The following is a 13,802-nucleotide window of genomic DNA, read 5'->3' on the forward strand; positions in this document are numbered from 1 at the left end:
GTTCAAGTTCATGGAATTTAAAAGAACATTTGCTGAACCTTTGGGAAAGTGAAACCTGGGCAGATTCGCTCATCCCTAAAATTAACCTTAAAGAGGTTCTATTCTTTCCTCATTTTACTGAAATAAAGTGGTTTCCCATTAATTCCTATCTCAGCAGGGAACATTTCTCCAATGGGGACACAGTAAAACCTTACAGAGGTTTTATCTCTTCAACTCTGTCCAAAGCTAACACCCACAGGTAAAAAAAAAATCCACTGCAAATGTGTTTAAAAGTCTGATAGCACAGATCACTAACTTTTTCATTACAGCTACCCAGTTGTTGAAAAAGTAAATTCCCAGACATCCAACAAAATCTGATCAGCCACCGAAAGTGAAAACATGCCACAACCTCAGCTTTGCATGTAAAGCTCTCTGAACATTCATCCTGCCCTCATCCAGAGTTGTCCTTGGAGTTGTTTTTTATCTATTAGTAAGCATGTACAGGTCCAAATGTAAAAGTTTCTACAGCTTGATTATGCATTCAATAAAGTGCAATGCTAGCCCAAATTTTTTTGTTTAACTTTCGATAGATTGGGGAAGGATTAGGAAGTCAGTCAGCTTTTTATTGATCTGTCTGTTCCAGATTTTTACCCTCCCTGGCGGTATGATTATGTCAGATTTTTGATGCTCAAAACGGTACAATGTTTTGCATGGAAATTTGGCGTTTTATATTGTAGGCCTGTAATTCTTAGGAATAACAAACTTAAATCTGTCCAAACAAGAGTCTAGTAGACATACCGGGTATGATAAAGTTTGAAACACGAAATCATAAATTATAATATAATAAATAACTATAAATAATTATAACAAATAATAATATAATAATAAAGATAAATGATTGAATAATGTAATCAAATCAAAAGCACTGAAATTTGCTCAGTTGCAGAATTGTCGCTGACGTTATTTTCAGTGTTTGATGATGAATTTCCCCACAAATCACAATCGCTAAATTCTGCAAGTGATTCTAATTTATTATCGCTGTTTTCTAGCTGGCCTAAAACCGCTTTTGATGTAAATGGACACTTTTTGGTTGCTATGGACAGTCTCCAGTTTCCAGGCAGAAAGAACAGTATATATATTACAAAACTGCATGCAGGGCACTGGACAAACCACTAGGGACAAAAGGGAGGTGAAATAATGTGATACAATAATGTAATCTCTAAGATTACAGTGTACTTTATGTGTAATGTGTTTTTAACTTTTTGAATTTGGCACCGTGCTCCGTCTCCGTGCGTCGAAATACTCGCAGGGAACGGAGCTCGGCACTGTGATAGATCGAGCGGAGACACGGCTCGCACACACAGTGGGGAGACATCGCAGGATCTTGAAGACAAGGTAAATAACTTTGCCTGGATCCTGCGATGCGATCCCGAGTGTGGCTCGAGGTTACCACTTTTGGTACTGAAAATTCACCCTGAGCCACACTCGGAATACCGCTAAGGAAGTTAAAATGCGAGAAAAATATTTAAGAAAAAAGGTGGAACTGTCAGCAATGGCAACCACTCAGGTTTCATTTTTCATTTTATGAAGGAATAAAACAAGAGTGCAATTGTATTTAGTATTTTAGCCGGAGCAAGGATTTTAAATGATGAGTTCTCATCAAAATACTTTACAGTGATAACTGTGCTGGTCGTGAATTCATTATATTCATATATATTAATTTTTACAATTTGCTGTGGTTTTTCTATTAGAGTGTGGTTACACTGTTTTACATTCCTATTGTTCTATTTATAAGTACTTATCAAATGTCTTTGCATCTTTTTAGCATATGGTAAGACTTTAAAGTTGTGACGTCTTTGGAGGGAATGACTGGAGCTATTCTACTTCCAGTGTCACGTGTCCACAAATGTTTTTTTCGGAATGTTCTATCTTTTCTTTATAGAAATTTCCTCAAGTACGTAATTGCTTATGTAGCATCCCTAATAGTGCATTGTGTTTATCTTACTGATATCTGCTCAGGTTTGCATATCCGGATGTCAATAAATATATGAAGCACTTTAGAAATAGCAAGTTGTTGGATTAATATAGAGGTTATAACAGGTGCATATACAATGCATATACAGATACCTAGAAATGTATTATTTCCTTCAGCAAAGCTACCGTTTAAGATTTAATGGCCCATTAAGGTTAGATTATCTCGACGTCGCTCTGAAATTTTGTTAGACAACAGGATATATTTTAATGTGAAAGGTTTCTATTAGTTTTTGCTGCAAAGAAACAGATACTGCATATCCAATAGGCAAGCCTGGCTGGACAGTAGTGCTGAAGATTAATTGAAGTACATCAATAATGTTTTAGCCAAGGAAAGGTAGCAATAAAGTCAAAGTCAGTCAGGAAGGATGAAAAATGCTTAGCTTAATGTGCTGTAGTTTTACAATAAATTAAGCACGGGGACTTGTCTTCAGCTGAGTTACAAGCTCATTTTAATCTTAGTTTTCGCTGAATGCTATTCCTTTCATCCAGAGCTGGTTATTCATTTCACAGACAGTAATTAAATGTTCTAAAAACAGCATATGAATAATAAGTAACTAAAGAAAAAGAATAACTACACACATGTATACAAATAGCTATAGTGTTTGTTTGCCCATAAAACCTGTTCCTTTTCTGTGCAAAACAGTCATACCTTTTGTTGCCATGCTGCATGCTGTAAATATGCTTCAGACTTTAACTATGGCACCACATTAAAGCTTGACCTTGATGGTCATGAGAATTTTATTCAACCCAGTAAACTTTGGTACTAGGAAATGGTTTATGAGCTTCCAGTTGTGTAATTTGCACATCTGCACAGTTTTACTGTGGGCTAAGTGGTTCTAGCATATATACACAACTACAGCTCTCTTCTGCTTCTGAAGCATCCTATATTTGCTCTTGTTCCACTGTCCATTTACAATGACTTGTTCACCTTTGGCCACCTGCGATCCTCATCGGCACTGGCCGCTTGAGTTTGTGATCACTGTACTTGTTCTGCAGCCACTCTGATCTGGTCACACGCTGAGCTGTCAGCGGCGGATTCAGTGTGTAGGAGAGACAGCCAGAGCCGTCTTTAAGGCAAGGCAAAAGGGGTAGCTGCCCTGGGCCACATCATTGTTGTGGGGCCCAAAGAGTCTGCCTCATACTTGCCAATTATCCCAGTTTAAATTCCCTTGTCACTTGAAGTTTTAGTCCCGTCCTGTGTCCCGATATCTCAGTGTGAAGTGCTGCTACTAATGCTTCCCAGCTCTGCCCTATTGTTGTGTACAGATGGCTCACCTGCAGACCCTATGTTTACATGTAAACAACCTGCATAGATATGTAAATAAAGGCGGCATTCATATGTATATCATTCCTCCCTGAGGTCATATCCACGATCACCTATACTGAATGCTGCCCACTGGGGAGGTGAAGGGGCATGCGTAAAAGTCCTGCTTGAAACTGTGGTCATTAAGCCTAACATCAACCTGTTCTGAAAAGGTAAGCAAATTGCTGGGGGGGGTAACCTCTAGGAACCAGTCAGTAAGTGGTAATGATACACTGTAACCTCTGGCAACCAATCGCAATCGCTGCCTGATCTGATTCAGTAAACTGATTTTGAGTCTAACTGCTATTTATTGTATGTCTCAGAGCAGGTGGAGAGCGAAATTGCATGGGGGCGGGGGGGTCAAGAAAATGTTTGCCCAGGGTCCAATCAATATTAAAGATGGCCCTGGAGACAGCTGACAACGGAAGCCACATAGTAAGTCTATGGGTGACATCACTTCCCAGGTATTTCACAGCCATTGTCAAATCTCTCCCACACACAGCACCTGCCGCTGGAGACCAGACCAGAGCAGCTGCAAAACAGGTAAGTATATTGATTTTGTTTCTGTACAAGGCTAGATAGACTAGGTTTAGAATGTGGCAGAGAGCAGGTTTAGCATTAAGTTTTGACTAAACTTCAACTTTCGGCCAGTGGGTTGAGTTCTGCTTTAGAGAGGACATGAACTCAAAATTTCATAACGTACCGTATATACTCGAGTATAAGTCGAATTTTTCAGCCCTTTTTTTTGGGCTGAAATTGTCCCTTCGACTTATACTCGAGTCACCGCCGTCTGTCTGCATGATCAGCGTGTCATGCAGGCAGACGGCGGCCGGCGTGTGATGATAGTCTTCGGCGGCTATTCCAGCTTTCAAAAGCCGCGCCTCCTGCTTGTCTGTGATAGGCTGAACAGCTGTCAGTGTACAGCCTATCACGGACATTCTCTCATCCTCGTCCATGGTATGAGAATGAGAGAATGTCCGTGATAGGCAGTCAGCGGTCAGCCTATCACAGACGAGGAGGAGGCGCGGCTTTTGAACTGTGGAATGGCCGCCGAACACTATCATCACACGCCGGCCGCCGCTTGAGGATGGAGATCGCCACAGGGAGGATGGAGATCGCCACAGGGAGGCTGCACAGGACACAGGTAGGCTGCACATGCACACCGGACACATGCACACAGGGACACAGGAACACATGAACACAGGAAACACATGGACAGGACACATGCACAGGGTACAGGTAGGCTGCACAGGACACAGGGAGGCAGGCAGCTGCAGATGGGCATTGTTGACCCTCTGCATTTCTCACCCTCGTCTTATACTCGAGTCAATACATTTTACCCAGTTTTTTGTGGTAAATTAGGGGCCTCGACTTATACTCGGAACGACTTATACTCGAGTATATACGGTACTATGTTTTAGGTAACGTCTAGAAATGTAATTGTGCCTAATTGTCCCGAAAATATACCTTTGTCTGGCATTTTACCTTATATTTGATACTTTATTTTCTTTTCCACGCTATTGGGTGTTCAAGATAAACACAGCTTCATCGTATTTTAGTTTAGCCAGGACAATCCAAAAACCAAATAGGTGTCCGTCTTTGCCATAAGATAAATACATAAGCAAATATTCATTGACAGGTATATTCCATTATCTGGGTCCTTTTTCTTGTTTTTTTCCATGCTGCTTGAAGTAAAAACAGTACTGGTATGCCTATTCCGGATTAAAGGAATTGGAACCGATAGGTTTAATGATGCTAGTCTGGCATGACTGTTGTTTAGCGCACTACACTTGTAATGTGCATGCTTTCCATGTAAAGACAATTGTTAGCTTTGCTTTTCATATCATAGCTAATAGATTTCCACAACCATGACAAACAGACCTTTTCTTATACAGATGTCAGACTAAATCCTATCACAAAACCAATATGAAGATGAGACCAAAACAAGTTTCATCAGCCTCGAAATTTAAAAGTAACCTCAGAGGAAATTAATCTAAAAGCTTTTGTGTGTGTATGGCTGGCAGCCATTTTCAGGCTGTTTGCTTCCATTCTGAGTGAACCAAGCCATGCTGAAATTGTTATGAATTATGGCATTCAATGTGTAATTGTCTCATACAGCGGTTGTAGCAAATTTCACTGACAATTGCTAGCAGATTTAATTTAAGATAATAATACACATGCTGGCTTTTGGCCCATATTTAAAGTATGGAAAAGCCTGATCATTGCAGTATCTGAAAATCAATACATTGATAAGAGCGCAGTGCTGATATTCCCCTAAGGCTGCTGTGAACCTCAGAACAACAAATGAGATCCCTGCATTTGGAGGACGTGTTCTTTGTACATAATTTCACAGACCTCTTGTAAACATTCCAGACAGCCAGAATGTTCCAGTAAACATACAATCACATTCTGGTTTACTGGAGACCGACATGGTATGAAAAAAATGTTTATTTCTAAATATAGAACAACATTGTATAGCAATTATTACATGGTTTAAATACTGTAAACTTTTTAAGTAAATATATATTTAAAAAAAAAGTTATATTGCTTTTATATGGATATATACTATATTGCCAAAAGTATTGGGACATCTACCTTTACATGCACATGAACTTTAATGGCATCCCAGTCTTAGTCCCCACCCTTTACAGCTATAACAGCTTCAACTCTTCTGGGAAGGCTGTCCACAAGGTTTAGGAGTGTGTCTATGGGAATGTTTGACCATTCTTCCAGAAGCGCATTTGTGAGGTCAGGCACTGATGTTGAACGGGAATGCCTAGCTCACAGTCTCCCCTCTAATTCATCCAAAAGGTGTTCTATCAGGTTGAAGTCAGGACTCTGTGCAGCCAGTCAAGTTCCTCCACCCCAAACTCACTCATACATGTTTTTATGAACCTTGCTTTGAGCACTGGTGCGCAGTCTTGTTGGAACAGGAAGGGGTCACCCTGAAATTGTCCAAAATGTCTTGGTATGCTGACGCCTTAAGTGTTCCCTTCACTGGAATTAAGGGGCCAAGCCCAACCCCTGAAAAACAACCCCACACCATAATCCACGCGCCATCAAATGGTTTGGACCAGCACACAAAGCAAGGTCCATAAAGACACGGATGAGCGAGTTTTGGGTGGAGGAACTTGACTTGCTTGCACAGGGTCCTGACCTCAGTCTGATAGAACACCTTTGGGATAAATTAGAGCGGAGACTGTGAGCCCGGTCTTCTCATCCACATCAGTGCCTGATCTCACAAATGCGCTTCTGGAAGAATGGTCAAACATTCCCATAGACTCACTCCTAAACCAGTTTTGGCAATATGTGTGAGTAGCTTATGTACAGTATATTATAACTGTCTGGTAAATATTTGGTACTTGTATTTGTAGTGGCTATTACTTCCCCTAAGCTATTACTCACAGGAGTTGATATACTAAAGAAGTAGAAAATGTTCAGTTGTGTTCAATTTGAATACTCAGGTATGTGCAAATCAAATTTAAAGAGCAGGGGGTTTATTGCATCAGTTTTGATAACTAAAGCTGTGATGTCACCCATAGGCTGACAACATAGCCCATCCATTGTCTGCGCTCCTCCCTACAGCATCTGCTCACTGACACAGGGGAACCAGTGCTGCCAGATCACATGACTGGACAGAATCTGAAAAAGGGAAGTACACAGTTCCTTTTTTATACAAGATATGCAGAATAGGTAGGAGGAGAGGGGAGGAAATGTTTTTAAGAATAGTTATAGCCTTATCTTCCACTTTAAGTACAGTATGGTAAATGAATTTCAGTTTCTAAATAAAACTACACACACTTAATACAGAGTTTGTTTATTTTCTTAACATCCATATTTATGAAGACTCAGATGCATAATACCTGAGTTGTTGGGCAGATCTTTGGTAGATTCATCAGTGCATATGTATGTCCAAATCGGTAACACCTGACTGGGATTAGGAAACCATAAGAAAGAGTTATCATTTTCATTTTGGGTAAAATATTCCATGAGGGAAAGTCAGTCCATAGGGAGAATTCGGGTTTGGACTTTTATCTCTGGGAATTCTGTTATGACAGCAAAGCTGATCTAACCATTGGAAAAAGTGTACCTAGTAATTAGTCAATGCTTTTCACTCAGCAGTTCATTATTCATTTTGTAAAACCCTATGTCATGTACTTGTAGCCCAGGGTAGCTGTAGCAAACTCGTTTTCCTTTGCCAGACTGTATATCAGCCAACATTTATTTGACAGTTTGTTACAAAAAAACTCAACTTTGTTGGAACCTTAATTCAGGTTTATGTGTCTTGTGAAAAAACTCAAGTGAAACCCTGCTGTCTATACAGCTGCTCGAAACAGTTTGTATTGTGTCAACAATGTAACCTTATAGCTCTATGATTTGATTTAGAACATGTGCCAGGAAAAAGAGCTGAAAATATCATTGAATAGACAAGGCACTGACCAAGAAAAAGCTTAATGATGCATTGGAAACAGATATTATATGAAGGCTAGGAAACAGACAGCTATGCACTATAGCAAGTATTATCATTTTCATGCTATTTGAGTGTTAACATTTTCAGTAATGTTGAAACCTAAAGATCCATCATGCTATTAAGGACACCTTGTAGGCTGTGTATATATAGATTGTAATACAGAAATGTTTGCTCTGTAAAGTAAACCTGTTACAAATATGGACAATTCAAACTGAGCATAAGATGAAAAGTTCATAGATGCTACTCTGTTTTTGTTTCAGAAAAAGAACACAAATCTCTAGATAAAAATGATCTGATTAAAAAAATGATTAGCAGATTCAGAAATGTATACAGTTGAAGTAAACCTTGACATATAATGTCAGCTTCTCCCACCTTCTGAATCTCTATATTGATAACTGATACCTACTTTTATATTAAAGGACCAATTTTGAGGCTTGAAAGTTGGAATGGAGAGGGACCCAATCTTGGTTTTACAGGAAATGTTGAGATGCATGTACAATATTTAACTGCCCATATTGCTAGATGCATTGATCGTATTATCAAGCGGTTTCAGAGAGGGTATAGTAGCATCTATCTATGAATTTTTTCATCTTAGTTGACTTCCTCTTATCACACAGTAATAGTTTGGGCGAGGAGGAAGGGTGATAGCCTTTTCTTTACTCCAGCCTTCTTTTCCAATACTTTTTATTATTTTTTCCAATATACAAAACATAGTGGGATTGACACATAAGTAAAACTGTCTCCCATATATAGAAAGAGTAAGAAATAAAAAAACATCATATAAAAGGGGAAAAAAAGGCAAATGCAAATCAAATTTCACAACTTGGGTTGTAGGCAGTGACATACAAATCAGTGAATGTGACTTCAAACGTTAGAGCCAGCGAGTACAAAATCTACAGGCAAACAATGTAACAACAAATAGATGGGACCCTACTGGCCCCATTCAGTATGTGTGAAATGTTTCTTTTTCCTAATCCAATGTGTTCATTTGAGACACTGTAAACCTGCCCAGATCAGGCAAACAGGAAGAATATCTCTAGAGGGGGTCTCCTCCATCGCCTCATCCCAGTCCAAATTCACAGGCACTGCATAGCCTGGGATGCCATGCTTTACTTCAGATTTCTAGCTAAAATTAAGGGTTTATTGATAGCTGTGGTCATGTATTGGTTATTAACTTGTAGTTCAAAATAGCCTGGTATGCAGGTCATAGGAGTATTTTATAAAAGCATGCCTATGTGTTTATTTACTAAAACTGAAGAGTGCAACATCTGGTGCAGCTCTGCATAGAAACCAATCAGCTTCTATTTTTTTGTCAAAGCTTAGCTGAACAAGTTAAAGTTAGAAGCTGATTGGGTACCATGCACAGCTGCACCAGATTGTGCACTCTCCAGTTTTAGTAAATCAACCCCTATGTATTTTATAATGAATTCAATAACTTGTTGACATGTATCTGAATATTTTTGGGCAACGCCAAAGCATATGAAGCAAGGTGCCTGTTTCAACATGACATCTGTGAAAAAAGGGGAGTCTCTTTGGCTTAGTCGATGAAGGCAGTGCAAGATTCTGTGCCCCAGATGCTCTATGTACTCTATTTTGTAGAATAATATCCAACCATTCTTCAGTGTTTTGGCCAATGTCCTGCCTCATCTAGATTTGCAAGGAAGGGGGTTGGTGAGTGTATGAGGCTAGAGCAAAGTAATATAAGCTGTAGGGTTGAGTATCATAGTGAGTAGTTCAGCCTCATGGAAGGTCAGAGGGCATACTTTTTGTTGTTCTTAAATGGCACATCTAAGTTGCAGATATTTATAAAAATATATTTTGGCAATTTGCCCTGGAGTTGTTTAAAAGGAACTAAAGGTAATTTGTGTGAAGAATTGATAAACATACTTGATGCCTAGTGTTTTCCAGGCCTCAAACCTTCTAAGGTTTGTACTTTTGTTAAGAGTGCGTTAACCCATAAAGGAGTATAGGTGTAGTGTTAGTAGAATTTTCATTGTAATGCATATTTTATTTTGTGTTCAGAGGAAAGTAGAAGAATGAGTGCGGAGCAGTAGGTTGGTTTCAAGGGAAAAGCCAGGGACTCCACATGAAGTATATAGAGCTTGAGGGCATGTGTGGGGTTCACTATCGGTGTTTAACTCCCCCTAACTAAATGTTGCAGATCACAGATCAATGTGTCTATAATTGTAAACAAGTATTTGGACAGCCATATAGAGGCATTATGGAGGACATAAAGAATTTTTAAAAGGTGCACATGTCCAACCACAGATAGTTGCAGAGGACAATAAATTTTACCCCTCTTACAATTCAGCAGAAGGTTGAGTTTTATGTAGTCTTTGGGATGCAAAAGTATTAATCCCCCGGTATCAGAAAGAGACAACCTACAAGGAGCTGGCAATCGCAGGTAGTGGTTCCTTACGGGGATTCAAAGGGAGTAAAGCTGCCTCATCCCAATTAACGTCCAGTCTTGAAAACAATTCAAATTTATGAATCATGGTGATAAGGTGTTGGAGTGAATTAGTGTTGTCCTCTAAAAACAATGACGTGTTATCTGCATAAAGAACACATTTTTGTTCAGTGTCATCCCTAATGAACTCTGTAATGTAAATGAATTCTCTAATCATCGTAGCTAGAGGTTCCACTGCTAACATAAGTTATAGAGAGGCATAGGGGGCATACTGCTCACCATTAATGCTTACTCAGGGGAATAGTAAAGAATAGAGAATTTTAAACCATTTTAAGTTCAAGTCTAGCCCGAAATGTGCTAGGATATTCTAGAGACATAACCAGAACTGTTAAAAGCCTTGGCAACATCTAACAACAACACTGCTGTTACCCACATTATTGGGAACATTCTACATATTAGGTAACACTCCCTAGATTTTAATTGATGTTGACCTGTCTGGTATAAATCCACATTAGTCAGTATGGAACAGTTTAATAACTGGTGTAGCAAGTCAATTAGCCAAGGCTCAGAGACATCAGTGGGAGCCTTCGGTTCCTGCTGCTGTCAATGAAATTCTGTGCAGAGGGAGGGAGCGTAAAACAAGTAAAAGGTGCAAGACACTAATTATTGGCTCTAATTTAACCCAATAAGCGTCCATAGATTAGTCCATAATACATAAATTAAATTCTAAAGTCCGTACACTCCGGGCTTCCACCAAGTAGGAATAGAAGCCAGATTCCAGCGAAGCTCAGAATAAACAAGGGAGAGAGGCGCCTCTAAGTGTAGAAGTTAAAAGCACTTTAATGGTAACATACAAATCACAACTCACATGGGTGAAGATAAAGGGGCACATCTGTAGGTAAAAGCTTTCCAGGAGAAAGATTTCTAAAGCCGTTTCTACCATCAGCGGATTCCAGCGAGGATGCTTTTACCTACAGATGTTCCCTTTTTATCTTCACCCATGTGAGTTGCCATTTGTATGTTACCATTAAAGTGCTTTTAACTTCTAAACTTAGAGGCGCCTCTCTCCCTTATTTATTCTCTGGAGGGAGGGAGCATACTCGATCCACACTGTATGTGTCGATGGATGCACACAGCCCAGCTTGGGAACAAGCCCGTGGGTGTTCCATCATAGGATGTAGCTTCCTAGGGTGGCAAACAGAAAAGAGAAGAGGCCAAGAGCGCTGCTGGGGGACCCCAGAAGAGGAGGTCTAGGGCCACTCTGTGCAATACAATTGCACAGAGCAGGTAAGTATAGCATGCTTATTATTTTAATAAAAACAAGAAAAACTTTAATTATACAGTACAGGACACAGGAATATTATTCATAGACCATGGGTTCTGGGCTCGTACCTTCAGGTGGTTGGACACCTCCCCAATAACCCTCCCTCATTCAATGAGTCCTCTTTTTTTTTTTTGCAGTGTCCAAAGGCAATGGACCTCTTCTCTCTTGTGGAGAAATTGCTCATAAATTTATTATTTTTAATTTTCTCTTCAGACTTTTCTAGCAAAAAAATCTGTTTTTGCACATGTATGAGAGAAAAGTCAATTAAAATGTATTAAAATAATGAATAAATAAAAAAAATTAAAAGACTCCTTCCTTCCTAACACACATGTACGGACATACTGTCAGAATGAACACACCTACATAAATGCCAATAATGCACAGAATGATTTCCATTAAATGCTTATGAGCTTAATTATTATCCACCAAAGGACGCTGCTCAAACACTAATGAAGCTTAGAGAAAATGATCAAGCTATTTATTAACAATTGCCACTTTATTTATGATTTCATTTTACAGCTAACCTTTGACACTTTTTGTATTGACGCACATTGTTTTCCTTTACATTTTAACAAAAGTCTTAAAATGTGAATTAAATGAAAATGAGAACAGCCACAGTACAATTAGAATTGCAAAAGAAGGCATCATTTAAAATAAATTACCTGACCTGTTAGAGGTGCAATCCTTAGAGGCTTTCATTAATAACACTTAAATAAGGTTCTGAATAGAGGGTATAAAGTTAGAAACCCTATTAGGTTTATATTGCACTAACCTGCCTGCACACATACTGTACTTCCATGGCATAGGAGTCTAGGTACATGGTCTGTGCTAGTGCCACAGACCAAAACTAGGAATGGCCAGCACACCAAACAAGTAAAGGTTCATGGTCATCAGCAGCTCTGTGCTGTCCCTGAGGCCAGTTGAGGTGGCTGCTTCAGGCAGCCATTTTTGTGGTGGAGAAGTAAAAAATGTCCACCTCTGCTGGCATCTGCCTCTGGAGAAGCCCTGTTCATCAGGATAATGGGAGATAAAGTGAATCTCCCAAGCAGGCACATAGACAACAATAAAACAAAACATTATTAAAAGGAGAATGGCCATCACCCCAAAAAGTAACGATGCAAAATGGTTTACTTGTGACCACAGCCAAGGTGGCAACATTTCGGGCACACAATGGCTCTATTTTGCAATCTAACAGACATGGACAAACAAATGTGTACATCAAATATTTAAATACCTTCTCCCTGATCATCTCAGTTGGCCCCAGCTGGACCTCAGGTTCTGGACTTTTGGACTGTCCCCATGCTCGCTAGCCCCATAGGCTGCATAGGAATATCAGTGTATGGGGTTATATGGCGTGGTGTGAACTACTTACCAAAATACAACTGAGCTCCAACATCAGGCAAGTGGTGCTTGTCAGATCTTGCTGAGTTTCAAAACTCAGAAATGAATGCCTGTTTGTGGGGCATTTGAGGACATAAATATCACAGTTCAAAAAATGAAGGGAAAGAGAGGAAAAAAAGTGAAAAGTAAGCAAAAAAAAAAAAATTAAATCTGCCCGCAATACCTTAGGTTTAAATCAACATTTTGCCAAGTTACCCCATGGAGACATCTCAACCCCTGTGATATTAAACAACATGTTGCATTCCAAGTCGGGAATTACACCTATAATCCTTTTATAAGGATTATACAAAAATCTTTAAAAATCTCAGCAGTAACTAAACTTCATAAACACCCTGGTGTTTTCTCTCTCATTCATGCTGTTTAATTAGTTTTCATCATTGCAGATCCAAGAAGAACAGAATTCAAAAGCTATGCAGGATTGCCAAACTGGGAGAGCTGAAATGTGGAGAAATGAAGAAAACAAAGTAAGTCCAGGTTTACTGGTTGCAGTTTTTATTGAACCCCCTTGGGCTATGTCTAGCTATGCAGCATAACCTTTGCACATGACATTGTCCAGCTGATTCACAGAAAGGAATATCCCTTTCTATCCCTCCCTTTCTCTGCTGGCTTTGATGTCTTTAAAATGTGTGTCACAGACAGAGACAAGCTGCTTGTGATAACCAGATCCCACAAGCCAAGTAATAAATTTAATCGACTGTACTGTAATACACCGAAGTTATGACTCCTTAAGGCAGCCAAGCTGTTACCTTGTTCAATTGAGTAAATTAAGCTTTGCAACAATGACGGCCTTACTATGTTAAGAGCCAAAGCAAACATGACACTGATAGGTATTAGAGAGGAAAATTAAGTGAAATATTAAAGCAGCAGTGCCTGCCGCAAGCTT

The 13,802-nt window shown here is 39.4% G+C and overlaps 1 long non-coding RNA gene across 11 annotated transcripts in view; it reads left to right on the forward strand.

Moving 5' to 3' along the window:
• LOC141140654 (uncharacterized) overlaps window positions 1-13,802 on the forward strand; it is a 905,916-nt gene that overhangs the window by 483,587 nt on the left and 408,527 nt on the right. For all 11 annotated transcript variants that reach the window (XR_012243967.1, XR_012243970.1, XR_012243966.1 and 8 more), the window contains one exon: window positions 13,303-13,383. This is a non-coding gene — a long non-coding RNA (uncharacterized lncRNA). The remainder of the gene's footprint in view (window positions 1-13,302; window positions 13,384-13,802) is intronic.

This window comes from Aquarana catesbeiana, linkage group LG04 (genome assembly GCF_042186555.1).
Source record: "Aquarana catesbeiana isolate 2022-GZ linkage group LG04, ASM4218655v1, whole genome shotgun sequence".
NCBI lineage: Eukaryota > Metazoa > Chordata > Amphibia > Anura > Ranidae > Aquarana > Aquarana catesbeiana.